Below are 15,843 nucleotides of genomic sequence, written 5' to 3' on the forward strand. Positions count from 1 at the left end.
TGACACACCCCGGTGTTGGATCGGCCAGGGTTATTTTTTTGAAGTGCGGCCGAAGGCCGCCAACGCAAAAAGGACTTTTACTCAAAAACAACCTGACTCACCCCGGTGTTGGATCGTTCAGTGTTATTTTTTTTGAAGCGCGGCCGAAGGCCGCCAACGCAAAAAGGACTTTTACTCAAAAACAACCTGACACACCCCGGTGTTGGATCGTTCAGTGTTATTTTTTTTGAAGCGCGGCCGAAGGTCGCCAAAGCAAAAAGGAGCTTTACTCAAAAAAAATCCGACCACCCCGGTGTTGGATCGGCCAGGGTTATATTTTTGAATCGCGTCCGAAGGCCGCCAATGCAGACAGAAGTGGGACGCGAATGGATTAATGTTTACCCTGTTTTACCTTTGTTGTGTTGCAAATTATCATTATGATCCTTTTATTAAATTATTAGATTAAACATACTTATACGCCTTAAAACTTTTCTTATTACAATGGAAAATTTATTTCAGATGGTATTTGTTTTCTGCGTTTGAGTTTTTATATCCATTCTTATACTATGTTCAGACCGACACTTAATCACACGATTTCGGCTGTTGAATGGATTATCCCACTAATCTTAAAAATTTATCAAGATTTCGCCATACAAAAATGACAGTTCCAAATCACTTCATTGAAATGATTTGAAACTGATCCACGCAAAATCTTTCTGTGCGACTCTGATTTTGCGCCATCTACTTGTCAGGATTGGAAATCTATTACATTATCACAGCTGATTTAGACACTACAAAGGGGAATTTCTTTAAAGCAATGAATCTAATTTCACCTGAAAATCGACTTAACAAATGAAAAAATGCATCCCTTATTTCTATTATATGGAAAATATTAAAAAAAAGACGGCTTTTATTACAAAATACTATATGACAATGTTTTCTTTTGATAAATATTAAGCGATGTGACTTCATGAATGACAATAACAGCTGTTTTTTGATCTTTCTAACGGCAGTGAGAACACTGTTGGGTTATGAAATGATTAAATGTAATCTAATCTTTGAAATTTTCGGTCTGAACATAATATTATTCGTTTGATAAATGTGTAATTATGGCAACACTTAATATCTGTAAACACGGAATACTTTTGTTATTTTGCATGGAATGAAAATTGTGTAAAATATAAAATGCTTATTTTAAGCAAATAACTAAATAATTACTAAAAAATAAATATGTAGAAACAATGTAATGAAGTATAAGTGCATAAAAAGTGCATAATATGAAATAAATAATTACTAGAAATCGAGAAATTGCAAGATAAAATTTGCAAAATTTTCAAATTTAAATGCAAATATCTCGAAAACTATAAGTTTGCGACGGCAAATTGTCTCTAACTTAAAATCTCAAATTTAGAGACTTGAGACTGTCTCACGTTACAGAATCCCACGGTAAGTTGGAGACAATTTTTGAGACTTGAGACGATTTTCCTATTCTGTAAGCGACAGTCACAAAATCTATTACAATCCATCATTCAGAGATGTTTTTACACTTGAATGGAAATAAATATGTCGATAACAAATATTAAATTTTCTATAACATCGTCAAAAAACATAGTTATCAATAAAAATGAAAATATATGTTGATTTTGTTTCATAATATTTACGAAATTTATTTAAAATTTATTTATTTTTAACTTTTTCGTGTTTGAGTTGCTTACAAAATATAAAAATACGACAATCGATTAATATATATGATGATCTCTATTCAGAATATTCAAAATGGCAGACAAGAGCTCTTTTTAGTTTTGTGACCGGCTAACTACCAGGTCTCAATATTTTGAGACTAACGCTAGAGACTGTTTAGTGAATAGTAACTAGTCTCAAATTGAGACTTTGCCTCAAAATGTCTCAAATAGAGACTGGTTACAGAATCCCGCTACTAGTCTAATATATTAGGAAAGATACTTAGAAGCTAAATGTTAATAAATTCATTTGCTGCTACTGTTGTCTTATTAGGTCAGAAGGCTTCTTGCGTTTCAACCGGATTTCTCGCACAGCAGTTTAGATGTGTCTGGAGGCTTCCCCATTAACGTGCTGTCTAAGCCTCAGTTCGTGAGACTTTGCTAATTTGGAGATTTCATTGAATTGATAGCGTGGATTTCCTGCCAACTAGGTGGTAAAGTTTGCCAAATTTTATATCAAGCTCGCTCCTTTTTTTGACATGCTCTTTCCAGCGTAGCTTAGCATCTAAGGTGACACATAGATACTTTGCACTGTTATGATGGGGTATAGGAATGTTATTTATATAAATTGGACAATATGCCGGCTTTTTCAAGGTTAAGTCAAAATGAATTGATTTGATGTCGGGTAATTTGATGCGCCACGTACATGCCCACTTAGTAATTGCGTTGACTGCTGTCTGCACTCGTTGACTAGATACTGAAGTTGAGTCTCCAGCTCCTATCAAAGCTGTGTCATCCGCAAATGTCGCTGTCATATAACTAGAATCAGATGGGAGGTCACTGGTGAAAAGCAAATAAAGCATAGGCCCCAACACGCTTCCCTAGAGAACACCGGCTTCTATCGGTTGCAAGTTTGAATATGCATCCTCTTGTTTAATGCGGAAGTATCTATCTTTTAAGTACGAAGCAATTATTTCACAAAATTGTTTGGGTAGCATGATTTTGTGAACAGGTGACCCATATGTCAAACTTTGTCAAAAGCTTGAGACACGTCCAAAAAGGCCGCCGTACGTTCTTTTTATCAATTGTATTTTCAACGAAATTAACGATTCGGTGTACCTGGTCAATTGTTGAATGGTGGTCACGGAAGCCAAAAATACAATTCTTTGGTAAATTGCGTAATATTTCTCCAGTTATTAAATCGTACCAGGTGCTTTTTTAAGTCTTGTGTTCCCGATAAGATTTTTAATTTCTTTAGTAGTAACAGGAGAAATGCTGTGTGTGTGATGTGTGGATCCAAGCAACTATTTTCACAGTTTATCTCATACCCATCGTTAGACGTAAATGTGTTTCTCAAATGATTTTCAAATACGGCAGCTTTCTGTTCATTCGTTTTGGCCCATGCAGTTTCGTTCAGTTTTAATGGTACTACATGTTTTATTTGTTTATTAATATTTCTTGCAGCTTTCCAAAGTGAATACTCGGTGGATTTATCAGCTGTGAGTTTAGCCAGATACGTTTTGAAGGAACAATTTTTGAACTGTTTAAATTGTGTTCTTAGTTTCGCTGTACATTTATTAAGCTCATTTGTTTATTACATAATGTTGGCGTGCGAAATAATTGGCTTTTCATACAGAGTTAGTAGCACAGGGAAATGGTCAGAGCTTAATTCTGAGCAATCTTTAATACATAAATTGAGTTTCGGTAATTTATTGATTATAAAGAAGTCCAGAAGGTCTGGCAATTTCTGTCTATCTGTAGGCCAATAAGTGGGTCTTCCTGTAGAAACAAAATTGCGTTCAACTGCTTGTATAGCTTTGAGAAGTTTTCGATCTTTGGTTGTAGTTAAATGAGTGTGTTTTGCGTTAAAGGCGCCTCCAATGACGAACCTTCCGTCATATTTTTTTAATAAATTCATATACGTTTCTACTTTTGAAGTTGTACTTCTTATACGAGTTCGGAAAAGGTTGCGTTAAATGCAAGTTGCGCAATCTAGTCTGCGAAGATGTTCGAGCAGCAAGCGAAGCGGTGACAATCGGCGATGTATGTTTGTATGCTTGTGCATTATTGAAGTTGTATTTCTTTTTCTTTGGTTTGTGTTTCATTTCTGCGAATTCTCAACTATTTTGTGTGACTTTTGGTTGAAATACTCTGCGTTGGCCGTTGAAAAGTTAAGACTATACGTCACAGGATCATTTCTGTAGTTTCTCTTCATTTACATTTTTTGGAAATCGACCCGCGATGACGAGGTATATCGTTTTATCTGACAGCGTGAGGTTTATGAATTTCATTTCTAATTTTGTCTTGTGGCATATTAGGAAAGATGTTTCATCGAAAATCGCTCGCTTCTTCTTCTTCTTTACTAGCGTAGATACCGCTTACGCGATTATAGCCGAGTCAACAACAGAGGCTGATTGTTGGTTTTCATTGGGGGTGTTTTTTTACGTGGTGGGTCCCAAACCCAGCGCACAACCCTAAGTAGGGGATATTTCGCCTTCTCACTTTAGCTCGCCTTCAAACGGATGTTCTTAGGCTACCCAGGGGATACTTGGTCAAAGACCGGAAGTCGTGAGCTGCTTGAGTCATATGTAAAAGAATCATTTCTGGCAACTCCCAAGTGAATGGCGATCAGAGAACTTTCCTCACTTGCGTGAAGTTCTACACATGACTCCATCCTCCAAAACGCTCGCTTACAACGGATAAATCGACTTCTGAGTGGTGATTTTAATGAATAAATTCCAAGGTTTACACAAAAATAATGCAGTCAATAAGTACAGTACGCATATGTATGTTTGTATGCTTGCGCATTATTTTTCTTTCCTTTGTGTTTCATTTCTGCGAATTCTCAACTATTTTGTGTGACTTTTTTTCGTTTCTGTCTCATTTCTGCGAATTCTTTGTGTGACTTTTGGTTGAAATACTCTGCGTTTGCCGTTGAAAAGTTAAGACTATACTTCACAGGATCATTTGTTGTAGTCAGTCAGTCTTGTGGGTTGGCAATTCACAAGTCGCAAGGAGGAACTTTCAATGAAATTGTTTACTATTATGAAATAGTTCAATCTCAACAGTTAGTTTATGTCGCACTGTCAAGAGCTGTTGCCATTAAAGAAGTTTACATTATCCCAGTGAACAAACAGAAAAAATTGTATCATGGCATTGGAAACAATGACAGGTCATGTTGCGCTTTGCGAGATGAAATGATAAAATTACGTCAAGATCCAATTATTACCTTAGAAAAAGAATTATTCGAGTTTCTTAGCACAGGAAATATGTTTATCAATAATATCATTCAATTGTCAAAGTCTTCGTGCTCATGTTGATGATTTCTCAGATAGAGTGTTTAAACAGTCAAACATCTTGGTGTTATCAGAAACATTTATGAACGACAACGAGACTCCTGTATCCGTACCAAATTTTGATTTCGTTGTAAGATTTCAACGAAACGAAAAAAAGAAATTCAGGCGTTGCGATTTATCACAATGGGCAAGACAAATGTCATATTCTCACTCCTCATTTAGATATAAACGTACGCGAGTGATGCTGATGTGACGATATCAACATCAATAAGAATTGGCGATTTGTGTGCGGTAGAATGCAAGATGTACCCTAGCGATAATCATAATAGTAAAAAATTGAATTTAATTGCCTTATATATATTACCAAATTCATCGATGAGAGATATACAAATTTTCATCGGTAAAGCTTTATTACCGTTGTAAACTGCAGGTTCGCAAGCTTTTGCAGATATTATCGGAGAACCAGTAGAGTATAACGAACAACCGGCACTCCTTGCGGAAGATTTCAATGTAAATTTCTCATTGCCAGAAGCTGAACCATTACTGGCTTTCCTTAGAAAGAAATGCTCCTACGACAAAAGGAGGTATGACTATTGATGCGGTATTCGCGAGAAATATAAGTAGATCAAATAGAGAGACATTTCATATCGTATTTTAGTTATCATAATTCAATTGTAAATACTATAGATATCAATCCGGAATCAGTTAATTATCCTATGACGACTTTGCATATACGATGCGAGTCAAGGTACGTTTTCGGTAACCTCAATCTTTGAACCAGTTCTGACGCAATTATAGTCACCTATCGGGTCGGGTTGATTATGGCTCATATTTTATTCCATTTGCCATCGTGTTTAACTTTGACCATCACTGTTGGTATGAGGGTCGGCTTGGCCAGTAACGTGGGTAGATCTTTTTGCCTATGAAATCTTTCTTCGCTCTTTGATGGTTTTTCTGGCTCTTTGCAAAACAATCACGCTGAGTGATTGCACGGTGAATGTGGGGCTGCTTTGGCGGCTTCATACTGGTTTGAGGGGCCATGTCACTATAAGGAAATAATATTAATTATTTGGTGCAGTGATTATTTTGGTTATTGGCCGGGTGATTGTTTCCTGAGACGTACGTATGTCAACTACTCTTGCTTTATTGTCTGCCTCGAGATACATTTTTTCGATGCGACCAAGTCTCCACTCATTTGGGGGTACTGTTTCGTGACGTATAACAACCATATCGTTGACATCATTATTGCGTTGAGGGTATTTCCACTTATATCTTTTGTGGAGTTCTTTCAGATATTCTTCTTTCCATCGTTTGCAGAAGTGTCGATGGAGTATCTTCAGTTTCTGCCATCTTTGTGTGATGCTTAGATGTGCGTCTTCTATGTTCTGCTGCGATTAATAAAGGGGTAACTGTTAAGAAATGGCCTGGAATTAAAGGTTTTAAATTTTTTGGGTCTTCACCTAATAGGCTTAAAGGGCGAGAATTCAAGCAACTTTCGATTCGGGTTAAAAGGGTAGCTAGTTCTTCGAAAGTGAATTTCTGGTTCTGAGACACCTTTTTCAAGGGGCTCTTTAAACTTTTCACTCCTGCTTCGCAGAGTCCACCCATGTGTGGAGCTCCTGGAGGATTAAAGTGCCAGTTGATGTTTTGGTGCGCTCCACTAGTTGTTAATTGAGTTTTCAATGACTTCATGAATTCGCGCCGATCTTTAACTAAACGTTTAGACGCTCTAACAAAATTAGTACCATTGTCCGAATAGAGATCGGCGGGACATCCTCGCCGGGAAAAGAAACGTGCGAATGCGGCCATGAATGCGGCGGATCGCCTCCCTAATAAAATAAAATAAACCCACCCAATTAATCATCGCTTGGATCAGGATATCGGATCATCAGGATTTGTACATATATATATTTTCACCAACCCAATCAACCATATTTTGGATCCTCCGGATTAATATTCACCTACCCAACAACCACCATCTTCAGGATATTCACACACCCAATCAACCACTTTATCATCAAACTCATACGAGGAAAATTGTAAGTACCCAAACCCAAATTTATTCAAAATATAATAATATAAATTTGGAATAAAACGGCATAGTGAAACAAGAACAAAGTTAATATTCTATTCCGAAGTAAATCTTTTGCTTAACCGGTGTTTGCAAACTTTGTTATTGCCATATTCCGCTTTGCACTTTACCCGTTCATATACATACAAACGCATATAATTTTTGAGAGCCAAGTAGTGCTGCTTTGTCACCAACTTGTACGCACACGTATATATGCTTTATTGCATTACCCGCTCAACTAACAACAAACTAACGTTGACTGCAAGTGCAGTGTGAGCAAGCAAAAAACAGACCCGGTAGGAAAAATTTCAAAGACCCATTAGTAAATTTTTCGTTCGTCGGAATTTCACCCATTATATTTTGCGGTACAAAATATACACATCGAACAAAAAAGTAAAGTCGTTGCTTATTAATTTATTAAAATTCAAACTTAAATAAAGAAATATTTTTTCAAATTTTTTATTTGTTTTATTTCAATTTAATTCATCGTCGTAAACCCGGTTAAGTGATTTTTCAATAATAATGGAAGAGTTTAAATTTTGTATTTCCGATTTGTTCGAATACATTGAGGAACATTACGACACCCAACCCGAAGATGAGTCAATTTATACTCTGGAAATAAAAAGGGTTGAACTTAACGCGATATATGGGCATATCCCAGAAACTGTCTACCAACCAAAAATATTTGAACTTAATCCAACATATTTTTTTAATGGAGTATTAGAATAGATATCCAATTTTATAAATTTATAAAAAAAAATTATTTCGATGATGATTAATACAAAAATTATTACCAAATCCTACCTTACCTCAGGTCTTTTCAGGTGTTATACAAAAAAAGTGAAATTTTTTACGTGTTCATCATTGCTTTAGTATTAACATAGATGGTCTAATCGAAAGCCATATTGTTATTTACTCAATTCTCCTTAAAATTTGTAAAAAAAATTACGTTTACTTTTCTGAAAACATTAAAATTTGGTATGAGATGCCAGGTAAATGCGTTTTAGCGTGCGTAACGGAAAATCAGGTTTTTTTTATATTGTGAGTAGAAAAATTTTTTTTTTACAAATCATCTATAATTATTATTTAAATAAATCTCCTGCTTTTAAGAAAAAAAAAAAAAGAATTTTTTCTTTCTTCTTCTTCTTTACCGGCGTAGACACCGCTTACGCGATTATAGCCGAGTCAACAACAGCGCGCCAATCGTTTCTTCTCTTCACTACGTGGCGCCAATTGGATATTCCAAGCGAGGCCAGGTCCTTCTCCACTTGGTCCTTCCACCGGAGTGGAGGTCTTCCTCTTCCTCTGCTTCCCGCGGCGGGTACTGCGTCGAATACTTTCAGAGCTGGAGTGTTTTCATCCATCCGGACAACATGACCTAGCCAGCGTAGCCGCTGTCTTTTAATTCGCTGAACTATGTCGATGTCGTCGTATATCTCGTACAGCTCATCGTTCCATCGGATGCGGTATTCGCCGTGGCCAACGCGCAAAGGACCATAAATCTTCCGCAGAACTTTTCTCTCGAAAACTCGCAACGTCGACTCATCGGTTGTTGTCATCGTCCAAGCCTCTGCACCATATAGCAGGACGGGAATTATGAGCGACTTATAGAGTTTGGTTTTTGTTCGTCGAGAGAGGACTTTACTTTTCAATTGCCTACTCAGTCCGAAGTAGCACCTGTTGGCAAGAGTAATCCTGCGTTGGATTTCTAGGCTGACATTGTTGGTGGTGTTAATGCTGGTTCCTAAATAGACGAAATTATCTACAACTTCAAAGTTATGACTGTCAACAGTGACGTGAGTGCCAAGTCGCGAGTGCGACGACTGTTTGTTTGATGACAGGAGATATTTCGTCTTGCCCTCGTTCACTGCCAGACCCATTTGCGTTGCTTCCTTGTTCAGTCTGGAGAAAGCAGAACTAACGGCGCGGGTGTTGAGACCGATGATATCAATATCATCGGCATACGCCAGCAGCTGTACACTCTTATAAAAGATTGTACCTGCTCGGTTCAGTTCTGCAGCTCTAATAATTTTCTCCAGCAGCAGATTGAAAAAGTCGCACGATAGGGAGTCGCCTTGTCTGAAACCTCGTTTGGTATCGAACGGCTCGGAGAGGTCCTTCCCGATCCTGACGGAGCTTTTGGTCCCGCTCAACGTCAGTTTACACAGCCGTATTAGTTTTGCGGGGATACCAAATTCAGACATTGCGGCATAAAGGCAGCTCCTTTTCGTGCTATCGAAAGCAGCTTTGAAATCGACGAATAGGTGGTGAGTGTCGATTCTCCTTTCACGGGTCTTTTCCAAGATTTGGCGCATGGTGAATATCTGGTCGGTTGTTGATTTTCCAGGTCTGAAGCCACACTGATAAGGTCCAATCAGTTTGTTGACGGTGGGCTTTAATCTTTCACACAATACGCTCGATAGAACCTTGTACGCAATGTTGAGGAGGCTAATCCCACGGTAGTTGGCGCAGATTGTGGGGTCTCCTTTTTTATGGATTGGGCATAGCACACTTAAATTCCAATCGTTGGGCATGCTCTCATCCGACCATATTTTGCAAAGAAGCTGATGCATGCTCCTTATCAGTTCTTCGCCGCCGTGTTTGAATAGCTCGGCCGGCAATCCGTCTGCCCCTGCCGCTTTGTTGTTCTTCAGGCGGGCAACTGCTATTCGAACTTCGTCATGGTCGGGCAATGGAACGTCTGCTCCATCGTCATCGATTGGGGTATCGGGTTCGCCTTCTCCTGGTGCTATGTGTTCACTGCCATTCAGCAGGCTGGAGAAGTGTTCCCTCCATAATCTAAGTATGCTCTGGGCATCGGTGGCTAGATCACCTTTGGGGGTTCTACAGGAGTATGCTCCGGTCTTGAAACCTTCGTAAGTCCCCGCATTTTTTCGTAGAATTTTCGAGCATTACCCCTGTCGGCCAGCTTATCAAGCTGTTCGTACTCACGCATTTCGGCCTCTTTCTTCTTCTGTCTGCAAATGCGTCTCGCTTCCCTCTTCAACTCTCGGTATCTATCCCATCCCGCACGTGTTGTGGTCGATCGTAACGTTGCGAGGTAGGCAGCCTGTTTTCTCTCCGCTGCGACACGGCACTCCTCATCGTACCAGCTGTTCTTTTGTACTTTCCGAAAACCAATGGTTTCGGTTGCAGCTGTACGTAAGGAGTTTGAAATGCCGTCCCACAGTTCCCTTATACCGAGTTGTTGACGAGTGCTCTCAGAGAGCAGGAGTGCAAGCCGAGTAGAAAATCGTTCGGCTGTCTGTTGTGATTGCAGCTTCTCGACGTCGAACCTTCCTTGTGTTTGTTGGCGTGCGTTTTTTGCTGCACAGAGGCGGGTGCGAATCTTGGCTGCAACAAGATAGTGGTCCGAGTCGATGTTAGGACCTCGGAGCGCACGCACATCTAAAACACTGGAGACGTGTCTTCCGTCTATCACAACATGATCGATCTGGTTGGTGGTTTTTCGATCCGGAGACAGCCAGGTAGCTTGATGTATCTTCTTATGCTGGAATCTAGTACTACAGATAACCATATTTCGGGCCCCGGCGAAGTCGATCAGCCTCAACCCATTTGGGGATGTTTCCTCGTGGAGGCTGAATTTACCGACCGTAGTGCCAAAGATACCTTCTTTGCCCATCCTGGCGTTGAAGTCGCCAAGCACGATTTTGACATCGTGGCGGGGGCATCTCTCATAAGTGCGCTCCAAGCACTCATAAAAAGCATCTTTGGTCACATCGTCCTTCTCTTCCGTCGGGGCGTGGGCGCAAATCAGCGATATGTTGAAGAACCTCGCTTTGATGCGGATTGTGGCTAGACGTTCATTCTCCGGAGTGAATGATAGTACTCGGCGACGGAGTCTCTCTCCCACCACGAATCCAACACCAAACTTGCGCTCCTTTATATGGCCACTGTAGTAAATGTCACAAGGACCTACTCGTCGCTGTCCTTGTCCCGTCCATCGCATTTCTTGGACGGCGGTGATGTCAGCCTTTATCTTTACGAGGACATCTACCAGCTGGGCAGCGGCACCTTCCCAATTAAGGGACCGGACATTCCAGGTGCATGCCCTCAAATCATAGTCCTTATTTCGTTTGCCATGGTCGTCATCAAAAGGGGGGTCTCTCATCCGAGGCTGTGTTTGCTTTTTCATTGGGGGTGTTTTTTTACGTGGCGGGTCCCAAACCCAGCGCACAACCCTAGGCAGGGGATGTTTCGCCTTCTCACATTAGCTCGCCTTCAAACGGATGTTCTTAGGCTACCCAGAGGATACTTGGTCAAAGACCGGAAGTCGTGAGCTGCTTGAGTCATATGTAAAAGAATCGCTTCTGGCCACTCCCAAGTGAATGGCGATCAGAGAACTTTCCTCACTTGCGTGAACTTCTACACATGACTCCATCCTTTATACAATTAAAAACCAAAAAATTACAGCATATTCATTTCTGTGGCGTGCGTAACGATTTGAGTTCTCACAAAAATTACAATAGAAACCTTGGCAATTTTTATTCTGTTTTCTTATCACTTCGCTTCTTAAATCTATTCTTCGCCTACTATTCTTAGCCTACTATAATCGTACTGATTAGCGTTAATTTTTTTAAATGGTAAATTTCACGTTGTCTCGCCTTTGGTTTTGTTTGAATCATTTGCAATTATCTTTCAGTGTCACTTTAGATTATCGGCATGTTGGTACCACAGAAAATTGTTTGTTTACAGTATAATATTTAATAGTTAAGAGTTGAAAAAATAAAAACGGGTGCAGAGCGTATTCGAAAATATCGCAAAAAAATACAATCCAGTGAAAACTTAACACAAATAGAACGTTTAAAAAAATGCGAAAAGAATGAAAATTTATAGAAAAAATCTTAAAGAAAAACTTAAAAATGATGATTCATTATCAAAAACAGTAAAGGCTGACCACCGAAACTGTATGCAAATTTATAGAAAGAAAATAAAGGAACAAAAACAACAAGAGCAACCAATAATATCGTTGGATGGTGCATATAAGTGCTAAAATACCCTTTACAAGGCCTTAAAAAAACTGGAATTAGCGTTACCAAAAGACAAAAAACGGAAATTCTTAGAATGCTTACAGAAAAATACTTGAAAGAGGAAGAAGAAGCTCAAACAAAAAATACGGTTGACGAAAATGTTAAAATGTCTTATGAGTTTTACACTTATGATGACATCTCTACGGAAACTGCCGGAAGAAAGTCCACACTTATATCAAAATCAAATGACCTTTCAATATCTAAAAGATTCATGGTTATGACAATTAGAGAAGCATATGAATTGTTTAAAACAACGTTTCCTGGAACAAATATTGGGAAGGATTTAGTATACCGTCCCAGGATATCAAGGATAAAAAGGATATGGTCGGATAGAGGAGATTATCCTGATCAAGGAGGAAGCTTATAGTTTCCGAGTTATTCGCGTTTAAAGTTTAAAATTTGCAATATTTTATTTACATATTTTCGATATATAAAATTTATTTTGCACTTATATTTTTCAATTTTATATATGTACACTAACACATCACTTATTCATTTGCACACATTTATTTTATATACTATAGTGCAAAAATTGCTTTTAATATATATTTCAATTATTGTTGAATTATTATTATTTTAGAATAACAAATGAATTACAAACTGTCAAATAATCAGTGTTACCATACTAACCAAACCTAACTAACATATCCTCTATGACATTGCTACTTCTTCGCGTAGAACTCCTTTTTGCGTGGGCGGCCTTCGCTTCAGAAAAAAATAACCCTAGTCGGTCCAACACCGGGGTGTATCAAATTTTTTTCGCGTTGAACTCTTTTTTGCGTGGAAAAACAACAATAGTCTCAAAAATCATCATACATATTTACAATATGAGTACACATGTAAATATGTGCGTATGACATTCCCATACAACCCTGCCAACCATGAGTGGGTAAACATCCAGATAATCGGCTGGTTGCATGGTGGTAAACGTGGAGATAAACATATAGAGTATGTCTTAGGCAGACCGAATATTCGACCGTCTTTTCCCCTCACACGTACGTATACATGTGATCATACATCTCTGTTGCGCTCATTCAGCAGTGTCATATAGAAAAGTATATCTGTCCTGCTCTAATATCCCCGATCGACGGCTGATACAGGGTTGCATTTTAAACAGCTGATGCAGGGTTGTATTTTAAACAGCTGATGCAGGGTTGCATTTTTTAATTCCTACTTTTAAAATTTCAAACAAAACTTTTAATTTTTTAAAATTTTTATTTTATTTTATTTTTCACATAATCTCATAAAATTTTTATAAATTATATAAATAAAAATATATTACATTTAAAAAATAATTATTATCTGAAAAAATATTTATTAAAGAGAAACATTATTGATACCTGAAAATAGAAGACAAATATCTGAAAAAAGATTGAAACAAAATAAAGGTTATTAATATCTGAAAATAAATAATAATTACATTGAATTTGTAATATCTAAAAGAAATAGAAAGATTAATTGTATAAAATGATAATAATATCTGAAAGCAAAGATTAATTAAATAAAAATAGTGATTAAATCTGAAAAGAAAGAATAATTAAATAAAAATAATAATATCTGAAAGAAATGATAAATATTATTTGATCAAAATATAAAACAAACATTTGTTTTCACATATTATATATATGGATTGTGCAGGCCGCCTTAAACGCATAAAATACATACATACGTACATATGTACATATTTATTTTTGCGTATTATATTGGACTGCTCAGTTCAATTTCAAACAACACACACTTTTTTTCACATACTTACTGAACAGTTGATATTTGCTGCTTCCGATGGTATGCTGCTGCTGCTATTTCCAATCCATTCTTATTTCCAATGCTATAAAAACAAATGATATAATTATTTGCAAATTATTTTAAAAAAATCACATAAAATTCACTTACTTCTTCTTGTTGTACAAGCACGAATGACATGCGTTTTTCAATCGTTTTTTTATTACCCTTTTTGGGATTTTCTTTTCGCACTATTGACAATTATGTTTTCTCCTTCGCACTCATTCAAATAAATCAAGAAATGAAAAAACTTTTTTTCATCGCTTTGTCTGAAACCTCGTTTGGTATCGAACGGCTCGGAGAGGTCCTTCCCGATCCTGACGGAGCTTTTGGTCCCGCTCAACGTCAGTTTACACAGCCGTATTAGTTTTGCGGGGATACCAAATTCAGACATTGCGGCATAAAGGCAGCTCCTTTTCGTGCTATCGAAAGCAGCTTTGAAATCGACGAATAGGTGGTGAGTGTCGATTCTCCTTTCACGGGTCTTTTCCAAGATTTGGCGCATGGTGAATATCTGGTCGGTTGTTGATTTTCCAGGTCTGAAGCCACACTGATAAGGTCCAATCAGTTTGTTGACGGTGGGCTTTAATCTTTCACACAATACGCTCGATAGAACCTTGTACGCAATGTTGAGGAGGCTAATCCCACGGTAGTTGGCGCAGATTGTGGGGTCTCCTTTTTTATGGATTGGGCATAGCACACTTAAATTCCAATCGTTGGGCATGCTCTCATCCGACCATATTTTGCAAAGAAGCTGATGCATGCTCCTTATCAGTTCTTCGCCGCCGTGTTTGAATAGCTCGGCCGGCAATCCGTCTGCCCCTGCCGCTTTGTTGTTCTTCAGGCGGGCAACTGCTATTCGAACTTCGTCATGGTCGGGCAATGGAACGTCTGCTCCATCGTCATCGATTGGGGTATCGGGTTCGCCTTCTCCTGGTGCTATGTGTTCACTGCCATTCAGCAGGCTGGAGAAGTGTTCCCTCCATAATCTAAGTATGCTCTGGGCATCGGTGGCTAGATCACCTTTGGGGGTTCTACAGGAGTATGCTCCGGTCTTGAAACCTTCGTAAGTCGCCGCATTTTTTCGTAGAATTTTCGAGCATTACCCCTGTCGGCCAGCTTATCAAGCTGTTCGTACTCACGCATTTCGGCCTCTTTCTTCTTCTGTCTGCAAATGCGTCTCGCTTCCCTCTTCAACTCTCGGTATCTATCCCATCCCGCACGTGTTGTGGTCGATCGTAACGTTGCGAGGTAGGCAGCCTGTTTTCTCTCCGCTGCGACACGGCACTCCTCATCGTACCAGCTGTTCTTTTGCACTTTCCGAAAACCAATGGTTTCGGTTGCAGCTGTACGTAAGGAGTTTGAAATGCCGTCCCACAGTTCCCTTATACCGAGTTGTTGACGAGTGCTCTCAGAGAGCAGGAGTGCAAGCCGAGTAGAAAATCGTTCGGCTGTCTGTTGTGATTGCAGCTTCTCGACGTCGAACCTTCCTTGTGTTTGTTGGCGTGCGTTTTTTGCTGCACAGAGGCGGGTGCGAATCTTGGCTGCAACAAGATAGTGGTCCGAGTCGATGTTAGGACCTCGGAGCGCACGCACATCTAAAACACTGGAGACGTGTCTTCCGTCTATCACAACATGATCGATCTGGTTGGTGGTTTTTCGATCCGGAGACAGCCAGGTAGCTTGATGTATCTTCTTATGCTGGAATCTAGTACTACAGATAACCATATTTCGGGCCCCGGCGAAGTCGATCAGCCTCAACCCATTTGGGGATGTTTCCTCGTGGAGGCTGAATTTACCGACCGTAGTGCCAAAGATACCTTCTTTGCCCATCCTGGCGTTGAAGTCGCCAAGCACGATTTTGACATCGTGGCGGGGGCATCTCTCATAAGTGCGCTCCAAGCACTCATAAAAAGCATCTTTGGTCACATCGTCCTTCTCTTCCGTCGGGGCGTGGGCGCAAATCAGCGATATGTTGAAGAACC

The 15,843-nt window shown here is 39.2% G+C and overlaps 1 protein-coding gene and 1 non-coding gene across 2 annotated transcripts in view; one reads left to right on the plus strand and one right to left on the minus strand.

Annotated features, from left to right (window-relative positions):
• The window catches only part of LOC125776627 (uncharacterized), a 518,523-nt gene that overhangs the window by 49,886 nt on the left and 452,794 nt on the right, over positions 1-15,843 (minus strand). The gene's annotated exons all lie outside the window — the stretch shown is intronic.
• On the plus strand, positions 3,832-4,045 carry LOC125776912 (small nucleolar RNA U3). Its single transcript, XR_007422048.1, has one exon. It is a non-coding gene; the product is annotated as a small nucleolar RNA U3 (small nucleolar RNA).

Source organism: Bactrocera dorsalis, chromosome 2, assembly GCF_023373825.1.
Source record: "Bactrocera dorsalis isolate Fly_Bdor chromosome 2, ASM2337382v1, whole genome shotgun sequence".
Classification (NCBI taxonomy): Eukaryota; Metazoa; Arthropoda; class Insecta; order Diptera; family Tephritidae; genus Bactrocera; species Bactrocera dorsalis.